This window comes from Mesoplodon bidens (assembly GCF_964165515.1).
Source record: "Mesoplodon bidens genome assembly, chromosome: 17".
Taxonomy (NCBI): domain Eukaryota; kingdom Metazoa; phylum Chordata; class Mammalia; order Artiodactyla; family Ziphiidae; genus Mesoplodon; species Mesoplodon bidens.
The window spans coordinates 73,326,551-73,343,183 of NC_138174.1; the positions used below are offsets into that span (position 1 = coordinate 73,326,551).

The 16,633-nt window shown below is 40.0% G+C and overlaps 1 protein-coding gene across 2 annotated transcripts in view; it reads right to left on the reverse strand.

The window, feature by feature from the left end:
* The window catches only part of NALF1 (NALCN channel auxiliary factor 1), a 591,636-nt gene that overhangs the window by 407,469 nt on the left and 167,534 nt on the right, over window positions 1-16,633 (reverse strand). The window lies entirely within an intron of this gene.

The following is a 16,633-nucleotide window of genomic DNA, read 5'->3' on the forward strand; positions in this document are numbered from 1 at the left end:
GCTATAGGATCCTATCACACCCATTTCCCCAAAAAAACTTTACTTCAGATTATTGAAAGACTTTTTTCCCTCCAATTTTAAATGTGAATCAAGAGAAAAGAAATCCCAAGATTGTCTATTTAAAATGAGAGAAAAAAAGATTTGTTTTTTGTTTCATTATTTATGTCACCTAATAACTTGGGCTTCAGTTTCCTCATTAATTATGCAAGGACTTAAACTTGAAGATGCCTAAGATTCTTAAAGCCTATGTAAAGGTAGAGAAGTGGCACAAAGGAAAGTGAAAGATTAATATGCTGGGTTCAACATATAAGTTTTCAAGCAAAATTTAATGTTCAAAGTCAATTTTTAAAAAGTGAATTCTTGTAATTTTTCTTTTAGAGAAAGGCCAAATGTCTATCCATCAGAAACAAATTTAATTTCTGTAACTTCTATGGGTAACAAAAGATCTTAAAGAAAATGTAGAGTACTACAATTATTTGATGACAAAAGAGTCATCTAATCAAACACTGTAAAATCCTAAAAGAGAAAATGAATTTTCAAAATCTCTCTATGTAATGAAAAATATTTTCTTATTTTTTGTGAGGGCAGGATGAACCTACTTTTTTTTACTTGTGAATGTCTCTTTATATCATATATAAAATTTAATTAGCATCTTTAAAATTATAAAAATATATGGCCATATGGAAATTTGGGTCAATGATTATTTTTTAAGTAGAAATGGTGAATCATTTAACTGAAAATTTATACTTGTAGTTCAAATAATTTCCAATTTATTTTGAAATCACCCTTTCAGAAGTTACCAGAGGGTGATACAGCATGTATTGCTGAACCATCTAACACATAAAGACAGAGATTTCATTTTCTCTACTCAAAGAACAAGCATGCAAGGTTTAAGGAAAAGAAAATAGTGTGTCAACCTCTGTTTAGTTTTGTTCCCATCCCAACTACTAAGTATTCTCTAAGGTTTGGGAAGTCCCTGAATCTTTCCTCTCTTTTTTTTTAATTTAAATTTTTTTAACATCTTTATTAGAGTATAATTGCTTTACAATTGTGTTAGTTTCTGCTTTTTAACAAAGTGAATCAGCTATACATATACATATATCCCCATATCCCCTCCCTCTTGCTACTCCCTCCTAGCCCTCTAGGTGGGCGCAAAGCCCCAAGCTGATCTCCCTGTGTTATGCGGCTGCTTCCCACTAGCTATGTATTTCACATTTGACAGTATCTTAAGTCCATGCCACTCTCTCACTTAGTCCCAGTTTACCCTTCCCCCTCCCCGTGTCCTCAAGTCCATTCTCTACCTCTGCATCTTTATTCCTGTCCTGCCCCTAGGTTCTTCAGAATCACTCTTTTTTTTTTTTTTTTTTAGATTCCATATATATGTTAGCATACGATATTTGTTTTTCTCTTTTTGACTTCACTCTGTATTACAGACTCTAGGTCCATCCACCTCACTACAAATAACTCAATTTCATTCTTTCTATGGCTGAGTAATATCCCATTGTATATATGTGCCTCATCTTCTTTCTCCATTCATCTGTCAATGGACACTTAGGTTGCTTCATGTCCTGGCTATTGTAAATAGAGCTGCAATGAACATTGTGGTACATGACTCCTTTTGAATTATGGTTTTCTCAGGGTATATGCCCAGTAGTGGGATTGCTGGGTCATATGGTATTTCTATTTTTAGTTCTTTAAGGAACCTCCATATTGTTCTCCATAGTGGCTGTATCAATTTACATTCCCACCAACAGTGCAAGAGGGTTCCCTTTTCTCCACACCCTCTACAGCATTTACTGTTTGCAGATTTCTTGATGATGGCCATTCTGACTGGTGTGAGGTGATACCTCATTGTAGTTCTGATTTGCATTTCTCTAATGATTAGTGATGCGGAGCAACCTTTCATGTGTTTGTTGGCAATCTGTATATCTTCTTTGGAGAAATGTCTATTTAGGTCTTCTGTCCGTTTTTGGATTGGGTTTTTTGTGTTTTTGATATTGAGCTGCATGAGCTGCTTGTAAATTTTGGAGATTAATCCTTTGTCAGTTGCTTCATTTGAAAATATTTTCTCCCATTCTGAGGGTTGTCTTTTCGTCTTCTTTATGGTTTCCTTTGCTGTGCAAAAGCTCTGAAGTTTCATTAGGTCCCATTTGTTTATTTTTGGTTTTATTTCCATTTCTCTAGGAGGTGGGTCAAAAAGGATCTTGCTGTGATTTATGTTATAGAGTGTTCTGCTATGTTTTCCTCTAAGAGTTTTACAGTGTCTGGCCTTATTTTAGGTCTTTCATCCAGGTTGGGTTTATTTTTGTGTATGCTGTTAGGGAGTGTTCTAATTTCATTGTGTTACATGTAGCTGTCCAGTTTTCCCAGCACCACTTATTGAAGAGGCTGTCTTTTCTCCATTGTATACTCTTGCCTCCTTTATCAAAAATAAGGTGACCATATGTGCGTGGGTTAATCTCTGGGCTTTCTATCCTGCTCCATTGATCTATATTTCTGTTTTTGTGCCAGTACCATACTGACTTGATTACTATAGATTTGTAGTATAGTCTGAAGCCTGTAGTATAGATCCCTCCAGCTCTGTTTTTCTTTCTCAAGATTGTTTTGGCTATTTGGGGTCTGGTGTGTTTCCATACAAATTGTGAAATTTTTTGCTCTTGATCTGTGAAAAATGCCATTGGTAGTTTCATAGGGATTGCATTGAATCTTAGATTGATTTGGGTAGTACAGTCATTTTCACAATGTTGATTCTTCCAATCCAGAAGCATGGTATATCTCTCCATCTGTTTGTATCATCTTTAATTTCTTTCATCGGTGTCTTATAGTTTTCTGCATATAGGTCTTTTGTTTCCTTAGGTAGGTTTATTCCTAGGTATTTTATTATTTTTGCTGCAGTGGTAAATGGGAGTGTTTCCTTAATTTCTCTTTGAGATTTTTCATCATTAGTGTATAGGAATGCAAGAGATTTCTTTGCATTAATTTTGGATCCTGCTACTTTACCAGATTCATTGATTAGCTCTAGTAGTTTTCTGGTAGCATCTTTAGGATTCTCTATGTATAGTATCATGTCATCTGCAAACAGTGACAGCTTTACTTCTTCTTTTCCAATTTGGATTCTTTTTATTTCTTTTCCTTCTGTGATTTCTGTGCCTAAAACTTCCAAAAGTATGTTGAATAATAGTGGTGAGAGTGAACAACCTTGTCTTGTTCCTGATCTTAGAGGAAATGGTTTCAGTTTTTCACCATTGAGAATGATGTTGGCTGTGGGTTTGTCATATATGGCCTTTATTATGTTGAGGAAAGTTCCCTCTATGCCTACTTTCTGCAGGATTTTTATCAAAAATCGGTGTTGAATTTTGTCAAAAGCTTTCTCTGTACCTACTGAGATGATCATATGATTTTTCTTCTTCAGTTTGTTAATATAGTGTATAACGTTGATTGATTTGCATATATTGAAGAATACTTGCATTCCTGGAATAAACCCCACTTGATCATGGTGTATGATCCTTTTAATGTGCTGTTGGATTCTGTTTGCTAGTATTTTGTTGAGGATTTTTGCATCTATGTTCATCAGTGATATTGGCCTGTAGTTTTCTTTCTTTGTGACATCTTTGTTTTTGGTATCAGGGTGATGGTGGCCTCGTAGAATGAGTTTGGGAGTGTTCCTCCCTCTGCTATATTTTGGAAGAATTTGAGAAGGATAAGTGCAAACTCTTCTCTAAATGTTTCATAGAATTCACCCGTGAAGCTATCTGGCCCTGGGCTTTTGTTTGTTGGAAGATTTTTAATCACAGTCTCAATTTCAGTGCTTGTGATTGGTCTGTTTATATTTTCTATTTCTTCCTGGTTCAGTCTTGGCAGGTTGTGCTTTTCCAAGAATTTGTCCATTTCTTCCAGGTTGTCCATTTTATTGGCATAGAGTTGCTTGTAGTAATCTCTCATGATCCTTTGTATTTCTGCAGTGTCAGTTGTTACTTCTCCTTTTTCATTTCTGATTCTATTGATTTGAGTCTTCTCCCTTTTTTTCTTGATGATTCTGGCTAATGATTTATCAATTTTGTTTATCTTCTCAAAGAACCAGCTTTTAGTTTTATTGATGTTTTGCTATTATTTCCTTCATTTCCTTTTCATTTATTTCTGATGTAATCTTTATGATTTCCTTCCTTCTGCTAACTTTGGGGTTTTTTTTGTTCTTCTTTCTCTAACTGCTTTAGGTGTAAGTTTAGGTTGTTTATGTGAGATGTTTCTTGTTTCTTGAGGTAGGATTGTATTGCTATAAACTTCCCTCTTAGAACTGCTTTTGAAATAACTACTACAGAGCAGAATAGAGAAAAAAGAATGAAAAGAATTGAGGACAGTCTTGGAGACCTCTGGGACAACATTAAATGTACCAATATTCGAATTACAGGGGTCTCAGAAGAAGAAGAGAAAAAGAAAGGGACTGAGAAACTATTTGAAGAGATTATAGTTGTAAACTTCCTTAATATGGGAAAGGAAATAGCCAAGTCCAGGAAGCACAGGGAGTCCCATAGAGGATAAATCCAAGGAGAAACACGCCAAGATGCATATTAATTAAACTACCAAAAATTAAATACAAAGAAAAAATATTAAAAGCAGCAAGGGAAAAACAACAAATAGCATACAAGGGAATCTCCATAAGGCTAACAGCTGATCTATCAGCACAATCTCTGCAAGCCAGAAGGGAGTGGCAGGACATATTTAAAGTGATGAAAGGGAAAAACCTACAACCAAGATTACTCTTTCCTCCCTTTCACACCTTAGTGAGGCCCAGCTCCCAGGCAGTCTCGCTGCTGCTCTCAGCTGGGTGGGGTGCAGAGCTTAGGCTGCTGTGAGGTGGGGCGCCAACTTCCCTAGGGACCCCCTTGGCTCTCAGGAAGTTCTGTGCATCTTACACCTAGATAACTGAATCTACCTTTGTTGGTTTGTTTCCATTTGCAATATGTAGTTGCAACATTCTTGAGGAGTGATTCCATTTGCTAGGGGTTCCCAGGTTAAGGATGGCAATTATTCCTCTCTTCCCCACTCTAGGACCCACACAACGGAGGATCCAGAATCAGGAGAAACTCTGCCCTGTGATATACGAGATGTGCTCATGGAGAGTCCAGGCCTCTCTGCCCTTTGAGACTCTGTGTATGAAATACTCTGTTATCAATCTAACAGCTTTTCATTAATAATTTAGCCATAGCTCATCACCTACCTCAGAGGGATAGCATGAAATCTAATGAGATTGAGTCTAGAGGATACTATGAGCTTCCTGGAAGACAGACAGACCATAAATAATGCACTAAATACTGCAATGATCTGCCGAGTTTTTCACTTTCAGATAACAAATTTTTTTTTAAAAAGCTCTAATAGCTTCAAAATCAGAAATCACTAAATGCTTGCTTTTATACTTTCCTTTTCGTATTTATGCACTAAAATACGTTTTTGGAAAACTTAATGATGTGGCATTGATGTTAAGTTTGTATTTTTCTTATGTTCATAATTACATATGAATCTATAGTCAATAAACACTTTGTGAGACCCTATTATATGTTAGTACCTTCCCAGGCCTGAGCTCCAGAAGAAAGAAAGGGGGAAGATCTGACTCTAGTTTAAGGAGATGCTCAGTATAAACAGGAAAGGCGGGCTTCCCTGGTGGCGCAATGGTTGAGAGTCTGCCTGCCGATGCAGGGGACACGGGTTCGTGCCCTGGTCTGGGAAGATCCCACACGCCATGGAGCGGCTGGGCCCGTGAGCCACAGCTGCTGAGCCTGCGCGTCCGGAGACTGTGCTTCGCAACGGGAGAGGTCACAACAGTGAGAGGCTCGTGTACCACAAAAAATAATTAAAATAAAATAAAAATAAATAAACGGGAAAGGCTAGTGATACCTTTTCTTATGCATAATTCTTTTAGTTTTATCTGCATTTATTACTTTTTTGAGAAATAACCAGTAATAATACTCACTGTTTAAAAGATTGTACAGAAAATGTTCTATCACGGAAAATGCTTGAAAATTACAAAATGTCCAACTTTGGATGTCCTTTAAAACCGCTTTATACATATTTACCTAAGTTCCAACTTTAATCCAGAAGAATACAAACAGGCACGTGATGCAAGCAGAGGGCATTCGGGGAGCAAACCAAGCCAGCCTCACGTGACTGAGTCTGAGTCGTCACTGGGGCTGCTGAAAGTATGGGACGCTCTGAAGGAGCACAGAGCCGCGGCTGAACAATCGAACACCAGCTATTTCTAAGCGGTTTACACCCGAGCTGGCGTGAGCTCTCGCAAAGGTTGAGTCACACACAGCGTTTCGTCTCCCTCATTTCAACAGTGTTTTCTGTTAATGTTCACAAACTCAATGCAGGAACTAAGACAGCTATTGTTGGTTCTTTTCTGGAGAAAAGCTCGCAAAGAAAAGCGGGGGTGCTTCGGGATATAATGCAAGTCAGAACAAATACAGGTACAACTCAGGAGCCCCATTTCAGCATCCATCCTCCCACTGGCTGGCGCTGCACAGGTGATTATTCTCTCTAGGTTGTGAAATCGTGTGGATAATGATGCTGCGAATCAGTGATGAAAGCTGGACTCCACTTAAATGATGTTTGGAATTATTTGCTCTCACCCTTTGATTTTTAATGATTCACAGGAAATACAGAAGGGTTACTTTTTAATCCTCTTTTAGGAAATGAATGCCCTGAACTTCACCAGATGTTCATGCCCAGTGATAAGTTTATGCTTCCAGTTTGAAGTCACTTATTAAAATTGCTCATAAATCTAAGACCATCTGAAGATAATTAGCTGGTTTGCACAAAGGTAAATCCATTATATGGAGGATGGGCTGAGACAGGAAACAACAAGGTGAATTTACATAAAATTCTTAAGGGCACCTAAAGACAGCATGGTCTAAGTGACTAGTAAAATAGCCATATCCCTAAATATCGTCTCACACACGCATGTGCAAACACATGTGCGTACATGCACGCACCTGTATACACATAGGCGCACACATGCTCACAAGAACATAGGAAGGGTCAGAGTCTCTCATTTATCCCCTCATTTCCAAGACACTGAAAGTGAACATGAGGAATGGACTTAGGTCTCTAAGAAAGAGGCTCAACCTCTGAACTTCTGTTTTCTCATGTAAATTGGAACAGTGATACTTTTCTGGTGGGGCTGTTGTATATATGAAATAAGCTAATGTATATCAAGTGTCTGACATTGCTCCTGCTACACAGAAGGTGATACTAGTGACTAGTTACAACCTTGTTGCTCTGTTGTTGTTTGGGGGATATGACTATTTTACTAGCCACTGAGACTATGCTCTCTTCACGTGCATATCAGAATTTTAGTTAAATTTACCTCATTGATGACTCTCTCAGATCATTCTTCTATATAATGGACTCACCTTTATGTAAACCAGCTAATTATATTCAGATGGTCTTAGATTTACTAAGAAAACTCCACAAAAATTAACTAATGACCAATAATTACATGAAAAGGGTGACAAATTCTTCAATAATCAAAGAATAGTGGTTAGTATCATGCCATATTTCCTGTCCAGGAGATAGTCATATGCTTGGAATGTGAATAGAGTTCATTACTGTGATGGAAAATGTTTTGTGCGTTGTTTAAAATGATTCTCTGAGCTTTAATTTTTCAAAAATGTAGATGATTTTTTAATATTAAAAAGCACCCGACTTCTGTTTTTAGGGTAAAACTGCCTTGAAAATATTGACCCCCTGTGTTTTGTAATATTTAAAATCAAACCAAGCCCGTGAAGCCCAGCAGAGGATGCATTCGGACAAGGACAGTGTCAGCTGCCTTCCCTCCACATCTTCAGGGCCCCGGTCTCCACAGGCCAGGCAACATTCATCAGTGAACGCCTGGGTCTGCTAACCAGCTGTGAATCATCATTAAATACACCCTCCAGTCCTTCCTCCAGTACGTCCATAAGGGTGTCATGAGACTTTCCCAAATAACTTGCTGAAATAGAGGATGGTTTATTATACAGTTATTATACTTTCAGCCTAAGCTTACTTTTGACATGTGTGTCCAGCCCCTTTACCTTTTAGGAAATAATGTGACATGCATTCTCCTAGAAGGTAGCCTCAGGGCTTACCCACAGCGTCCAGCATAGGGTATGGCGAGGACCAGGTGCTCAGGACGGACACAGAGAGTGAAAGCATGGTGTCTGCGGTTCTCGGGATTCGCGGTCCAGGAACAGAAGGCAACACGCATCAGTCACTGTGTTTTCACTCCTAGTTCCAGCCTAGAGCTGAGCACCTCATGTGGTTTCCTGGCATTGCCTGCTCCTTGGTCCTGGTGTGACCAATGGGAAGATTGAAAAACAAAGAACAAAAACCACATACCTGAAGAGAGCCCTTGCCTCTGTTCTCTGCTGCTCCCCTGCCCTGGACTGTCATCTGAAAGCCACCTACAAACAGAAGAGGGCGTGTACTTTCCTTTCCCCAAATCTGCATTATAGTCAGTGCCCTCCCCAGACACAAACACGCTGTCAACCATCTTCACAGATGCAAACCTCCCAGCCTCATTTTCCATTTCGCCCTTGAGCACTTCCTATTGATGTTGTTGTGTTTTCATAGCCAGAAGCTTCGGTTCATGCTGTCCCCTCTTTCCAATTTATTTCTATTGAAATAGTCAGAACGTACTCCGGCCTCCTTGTTTTGTGCTTTTTGGTTTTTTTCAGGTACCATTTACTTGGTCCACACTTCTCATCTCGCAATGTGGTGGGCCCTGTGCCTGCCCTCAAGGGGCTAAGACACGAGACTGGGGAGAGACCGGTAAGTTACGTTTCTGTGCTATGTGCCACCTGCATGCATTAGCAAATAGGCCTGAGGGGATAAGGAAGAACTTAGCTTTAAATATACACAAAATCATAAAATAAGATGTTCAAGACCATAGGAAAGTGAAGGCTTTGGGGATATAGGGGCCAGGGAAACATTCAGGCCAGCAGGAGTGAGAGCCAATGGTGGGAGAGGGTGTCATCCACGTAGTAGGTAGGCTTCCCACCCTCCCTCCCAGCTACTCAGCAATAAAAACCCTCCTGGAAGCTCAGGGCTCAATTCTGAGGACTGTTTTCTACCAGATGGAGAGGGAGGTGGGCAAGAGGCATCCAGGAGGTGTGATGCGGTTTGTTACAAAGCACAGAGGCCGTTCCCAGGGGAGGTAGGTCCTCCTCAGTGTGGGCGGGAGACAGAGGACCAGACCAGCAGTGGCCAAGGGGCTTGGATTTGGGACCAGAGAGATTTCTACACACTTTTAAAAGGCTCAGTTCAAATATCACTGTCCATGCTAAACTTTCCCTTCCAGAAGAAAACTGGCGTTCTGTGTACTATCTGCCGGGGAATGTGCTTCTCCTTCTGCCCTCAAGTTCATGTGGCTGTTTCTGCACATCACAAGAGACTGGAGTTAGCTGTTCCCACCGGGGTACAGGCTGCCACGTCCCCGCTGCCCTCAGGGCACCTGCTCGTAGACGGCATCATTAGCCAACATGCGCTTGTTGAGCAAACGTGATTAGAGCTGTTCTAATAACTTTTCAGTGAGGGAAAATCTATCTTTATGTATCTGTTAAAAATGTTAAATGTATCTTTATCGTATTGCGTTATAACTTCTTCCTCCTATTTCTTTCTCAGGAATCCCTAGAACTGTAAACGTGCATCGTTAATCATATTGAAGTCCTAAAACAAATGTGGACCACAGCATTTTGCCCGAGCCAACATGGACTTTCAAAGTTACGAGAATACTAAGGGAAAATGTATCAAACTGAAAGAAAGGTTCCTACAATTTTAGCTATCACGTTCTATACGTATATGCAGAACCCTTCCCTTCCTTGTCCCTCAAAATCTAACCTTATGTGACTAGTGATTTAACCCAGAAAATCTGTCCAGAATGTAATATGTTTAAGAATAAAGGTCTCTGGACAAACGGTCCAGGTACAGACTGGAGACAGTTCCATGGACACCGAGCTATTGGTGCACAAATGCAGCAGCATCAGCAAGAAAGTGCCACATCATCATCAGTCATGCAACCCAGAGACTACAGAAAAGACAAACTCTGGACAACAAGGCCCATGACCTGGCAAGTGACCCTAAGAATTGCCCTCAGGGCTCCCTTTCTGGAGGCAACATGCAGAGCTTAGGTGGGCAAAGCACACCTCTCTGAGTCAGGCCTCTTATCTGTATGTGTATTTTTAAAACCCCCAAATCCTCTTTTCAAAAGGATTTCAGTTGGCTATTTGTCCAGTATCAGAATTCTTATTAGTGGAAATGTAACTATTCGCAACACAATACAGGAAGGGGTTATCTTTATCAAACTATGGTCTTAGGTGTAAATCCTTCTAGGTAAAAAGACAAATTGTTCAACTTCACATACCAAAATTGTTTTTAAAAGTGAGCCCATGTACATAAGGAAATGCCCTTGATGACTTTAGAACAATAAGTTGATTTTTTGAAAAAAATAAAACACATCAACCACTATTATTGGATATTACATTTTCAACTGAACTCTTGCCTAGCATCATCTGAAGAATACAAACATTTCTTGATTAGCATTTTATCCATTAAATGGTTTACTGGGTATCACGTGGGCATTAGATGTGCTGAGTCTACAATGTCAACAAAGAAATAAGTTTTTATGGCACTCTGTCTGGCTTCTCAATCTCCCTGGCTGTTGCTACTTGGTTTCTAGCACCAGCCTTTTAAATACTGGGATTTCCAAGGATTCCAGTTTCTGTCTCCATTTTGTGTCATTCTCTCAACACTGCTAGATGATCACGCCTAATTCTATGGTTTCATACTAAGCTGTACGTTGTACACACTCCTAATTACCGACCTCCAGGCCTAGCCTCTCTGAGCCCCTCTCATCTCTCACCTTATTTCCATCAACATCTCACTCTGCTTGCCCTCCATGTGGTGGAGGGGAAGGATCTGCACTTTCTCCTCACTGAATAGCAACTGTGGATTAAATAAAATAATACCATACATTTTTAAGCCCTTGTTTTCATGGTAAAGGCAACTGTGCTTTCAATTAATCTTCACAATCCAAAGAAGAAGTTTCTATTCCCTTCGAATGAGTGAAGAAAATGAGACCACCTCGCAGAATCACATGGACGCTCCCACAGGAAAAGCCCTTCCTGGTCCCACCAGGAAAGTCAGGGCCCCTTCTGTGGACTTACATTCCAAATTGGGGTGTAAGTTGCTGTCTACCACCCCTCACGGACCCAATCACACACAAGTAGAACCAACACAGGGCTACTATGGAGCCCGTGCCAGGTGAGGCCAGGAATGCCACTCACACACTGGGATTTAAGACTGACTCACTTCCCCCACCCTCTACTTGCCACTAAGTGCAGGTGGCCCGGTATAGGAGAAAGTCAAGTCTTCCCTTCCCAGAATGAGCAACCATCTGCTATCAGATTTCCAGAAGGCCTAATTAGAAACTTCCAGTCACAGGTAGAACTTCATAGCCTATGAAGCTAGAAGTGCAGCACCCCCATCCTGTGACCCCCTCCCTCCCCAGAGCTGCCAAGGTCGTCATGGAACTTCACCCACTAACACAAGGGCCCGGGGAAGAACACAGGCCTGCTCAGAGGGGCCAGGGTTATTTGTTCCTTCCTGCCCTTTTGAAAGTGTGTAATCAAATTAAACAAATCCACCTAAGATCAAATGACCATTCCAGACCTTATAACCTTTCCAGTACATGTGCCTTAAAAATGCTACTTATTCAACCAGCAGAGCCAGAGAGACTGAGTGGGATCCAGCGTCTGAAGACAGAGACTGGCAGTCAGCCTTCTGGGAATGTTTGCTTGAAGATTCAACCTTTGTATAATCTTAGATATCCAAGTGAGGAACGGTGGAAGGAAAAAGTCCAGGCCATGCTTTCTTTGGGCAGAGTGAACCACAGATCAGGAAAAATACATGGTATATGTGGAAGATGTAAAATGATCTGTTGAGGCTGGCTGGCTGGCCTCGGGCTGGCTGAGAAGGGCTGCCACTCCAGGTGAAAGACCCTGCCCTTTGTCCTGTAGACAAGATGTCCTGTGACAGCCTTTTTAAATGAGGGGAGTTATATGATTATCCACATTTTATAAATGCAATTATAACCACAGTTCAGGAAAGGATTAAAGGGAAAAAGATTTATATATGTGTATATATAAATATATATAAATAAAAAGTATATACCATTCTAATATATAACAAACGTATATATTCCAAATGTAAATATATATATACTATTCTAACATATATTAAATATATATACATATACATGTATATGTATCTCACATCCAAATGCATAGACATATACCCATAGATTTTTAAAAACTGGTGTAAATAGTGCTTATGTTTCTTTTTGGTTATAAGACTATAAAATTACTTGACTTTTAAAAGCATATAAATTACCTTAATAAAGCAAAAAGAGTGAGGGGAGAGGAATAATAAAATAGCAAAATGATTTTTTAAATTCCTATGAGATGCAAAATATCTACCTGTTAAAACATCCTACAGATGTACAATATTGCCTCAATTTGGGGGTCAGAATCACATAGAGTAAATTGGACTTCTGAGGCCAGGGATGTGTAAGTTTGTATAAATATAATAGAGGAAAATACAGTGATATTTATCAAGAGCTTTAAAAAGTTTAAACACTATTTTCTAACTTCCCTACTAAAATTGTGTCATAGAAAACAATCAGACTTGGATACAAAGATGCATAATTAATTATGTTAAAAATAGCATTATTTTTATATATAACTACTGTTATAAATTATATAACATATTATATTAAAAAGTATATAACATATTATATAATATAAATTATAAATTTAATGTTCAATACCAGAGAGAGGAATAGTGAAATACTTTATGGCAAATTCACAGAATGGAATATTACATAGACATTAAAATCATTTCTTACAAGAACATGTAAAGATATAATATTAAACTGTCAGGTGAAAAATGCATAAAGCAATATAAAATATGATCAAAATATTGCTTAAAAGGCTTTTTAGTCATGTTATTTAGCTACTGGTTTTAATCATGTTGTTCAGTCAACACACTCACAGTCTATGATTGATTATATGGTAAATAATTAAAATGTGAAATGTGAGATAACAAAAGCAAAACAAGCAAACCAGACCAAACAGTAGATGCTTTTGATTCCGAAGCCTTATGGAAGTTGGAATTGAACTTTCTGGAACACTTTATATGGGTGGATTCATAGTGACAGCTTCTCTTCTTATGTTGGAACACTTTATGTGACTTTCTCCCACTGTGAAAAATGTCTATACCCAGCAGTCGCTTGACTATTCTTTTCAGTGGAATCCGGAATTTTTGGATTTCTTAATAACCAGACCACAAGCAATTACAGAACCATGAAGTCCATATTTTGTGTATGTGTCAAAATGAAAAATAATCCTGGCCTGACTATTTTTGAAACCGGCGACACCCTCTGAAGCACCCACAGAGCCACAGGCTTACAATTCAGCCTGCACTGAATCTCCCTTTCCTTCCAAGGACTCTGATCACTAGACGCCATTCTTAATGTGAGGGATGAACTGTGCACTTAGCATTCAGCTGCTGGGAAGTGGGAAGGTGTGGTGAGTAAAGGGGAAAGTAAGTGTTGTGGGCAGGAATTCTCAAGGCTTCAACTGCACAGAAAATTCTAGAATGATCCATTCACTTTATATAAATGTGTCCACACCTCCTGAAAAGTGCACAGGGAGTTTCACTAAACTAGGGCCCTGTCCTACCATCCTGGGGCAAAGCCAGATCTCCGTGATTTCAAGCAAGTCACTAACTTCTTTGGGCATCTGTTTCATCTGTTGTACCTCATAAGGCAATTAACAAAGTATTTGGCAAAAAATTGGTGTTTGAGACATATATATATACATTATATATATATATATATATATATATATATCTCCTTTCCCTTAAGCTTAAAGCAGCTTAAATGAAGATTGTGAACTGCAGTTTTCACTCACACTCCATTTATCTGACTTTTATCTCTGGGCCTGTATACTTTATATATTCTGGGATAGTCTCAGTTTCAAGAAATGTTCGAAAATGTTAATTTATTAGATCAAGAAATTAATATTTGATTTTTCAGAGGTTTGCTGGTCTTTTCACATACATAAATTTACAGCAGAAAAATATGCCTTTTCCAGACTGTGTTCTTAAGTTTTATTAGGAAAAAGCAGCCATCTTTAACTACAAATAATCCTAAGATAGGGTCTTAGGTGTTTTTCTCTTTATTAATTCCCTCTTAGGTACACCTAGGGCCTAGCATATAACAGCTGCTCGAAAACTATTTGTTGAAGGAATGAATGGAGAGTGGAACCTCGGACTGCGGGGGCCGTTACAGAGCCGGAGCTCACGGTGCAGGGAACTTTCACCCTTCCCTGAAGCTCATGTGCAGGTGAACGCTGGTTAGACTTCTGGTAAACAACGTAGAATGCAACTCTTGGAGAAGACAAGCCCTCTGAGTGGAGGGAGACAGAGTGCCATAAAGGGGCCCCTGTGCCCAGATAGGACGCTTGCACCCACCTCTCAGGATCTCTTCAGAGCCCCCTTCCCGAGGTGGTCCACGGCCCCCAGTGCCCACATGGTTCTGTTTTCTGGGGTGTCTTGGCCCTACCTGCCTTCTGGGAGCCTTTGCAGCCCTGAGGAACCTCCAAGTGGAAGAAACAAGCGCACACTCTCCATTACTCTGACTCTGTTCCCTTCATTTGGAGGAGGAGGTGTAATTCCCCTTCTCGGGTAGACACAGTGCAGCTGAATGCGTCTCCCCAGCGGCCAGTAGGATAGAAGGGAGGTCCCTCCAGGGACTGGTGCTCCCAGGGCCCCTGCAGCCTCCCAGGTACCAGCCTGCCCCTCCCGCTTGGGGCTCAGCAGCGCAGCCAAGAGGAGCCACTCCTGCCTGGCCAACCTCTCCCTACGCTTTGTTGTCTTACTTGAACAGAGAGGAAATGTTCCCTGTACAGATGCCTATGATGACGGATGACAAGCAGCTGAGGAGATGGTATGAGGAAGCGTGTGTGTGTGTGTATGTGTGTGTGTGTGTGTGTGTGTACATGCCTGCATATGTATATAGCGCTGGTCAATTTTTCAGTTTGTCATATGTTTTTAGGAAGTACACATTTTAAATTGAGTAAATGTGTAAAGAATTTGAGTTTTTAAGCAGTCACTATCAATAGCATTATTAGCTTTTAAAGGTCTTTCCCTTAATATTTGTGCTTGATTCCATGTTACTTAACAAAATAATTGGAAGTATGCACACAGCAGGCAATAGATCGATCACTCTGACACTGGAAGTGTGTCTTTTAAGCCCAGGGAGGTGGACATCACTCCGTCTGGTGCTCCTTCCATCCCAAGTCTAAGTCATAGGTTTAGAAGACAGAAAACTGTCAACATCTCAGCATCTCAGACTGGTATAATGCTTCTACTTGGCAAGGCAAGAAAGAAACATGTCATTTCTGTTTAGTTACCTCTAGTGCATTATTTAGCTACCAATGATAAGAGTTTCAGGATATATAATACTTATCAATGAGCACAGCTGTGAACAGATATCTTCAGTTTGGTGCTAAGTTTCTAAATGAAATAACCCCTAGCTAGTCCACCTCTGGCTGAGTAGCTGGCGTGGGTGGCTGTTAATCCTGCGGGTCCCCGAAGGCCACGGTCTCCTCTGCCACCTCACTGTGTTCTTTTCTTCCCGCTGCCAATGAGGCTCCTGGGAATTGGGGAACATGCCCTCTACTGTGTGCACATCTCATCTTCCCTTCTGGCCAAAAATACTCCTTAAAGACACAAACTCTCTTACTTTAGAGTTTTTGTTTCCCCAATATTACTAAAGGTAGAGAAGGGCATGACGAATCTTGTTGAATATTAAAGTATTTTTAAAAATTGATTGAAATTGATTACATAGAAAAACAAGTGTTAGAATTCAAGCACAGAATGACAAGCAGCTTGAAATAAAGAATGGAATAATATATTTTTTAAAAAGAACGCCTTTGTACATTCACTTGGATTCTTGATGGATATGTTTAGATGCAAAGTTTAGGGGAAGAAAGAGGGATAAGACAGGACACTATATTATTTTCCAAAGACATTCATATTTTAAGTGGGGATTAATTAAAAAAATGCATAAATTACTTTAACCATGTTTCTATTCTTTTGACACGGAACTTTTTTTTTTTTCGGTACGTGGGTCTCTCACTGTTGTGGCCTCTCCCGTTGCGGAGCACAGGCTCCGGATGCGCAGGCTCAGCGGCCATGGCTCACGGGCCCAGCCGCTCTGCGGCATGTGGGATCCTCCCGGACCGGGGCACAAACCCGCGTCCCCTACATCGGCAGGCAGACTCTCAACCACTGTGCCACCAGGGAAGCCCAGAACATGTTATTTTTAAAGGGAAAAGTTTCATCTTCACTGTAGCCAAATTTTGTTTCAACAATGTCTCTCTAAGTCTTTAATGGGTCAGTGGATTTCTCTAGGAATCCAGATTCAAGCCAAATAAAGCACAACAGCACTGAGGGGAAAGGGACGATAATGAAAGCAAAGTGCAGAAATGCAAAGAATGAAATCATCCTCTTGATTCCTTTAACCAGTAATACTGGA